Genomic DNA, 233 nt, shown 5'->3' with positions numbered 1-233 from the left:
CATGCACAATTGCAGAGCAGGTTTGCAAGCTTATTATCGACAATGGTAGTTGCGAGAATGTGGTGTCAGAGGAAGCAATTAAGAAGCTTCAGCTGAAGATTGATCGCCATCCAAAACCATACAAATTGTCATGGTTAAAAAAAGGGAGTGAGGTAATAGTAGATAAGAGGTGTTTGGTCTCTTTTTCAATTGGTAGAAAATATTTTGATAATACATGGTGCGATGTAGTGTCT

Source organism: Corylus avellana, chromosome ca2, assembly GCF_901000735.1.
Source record: "Corylus avellana chromosome ca2, CavTom2PMs-1.0".
In the NCBI taxonomy this organism is placed as follows: Eukaryota; Viridiplantae; Streptophyta; class Magnoliopsida; order Fagales; family Betulaceae; genus Corylus; species Corylus avellana.
Note: the sequence above shows the minus strand (reverse complement) of the source record.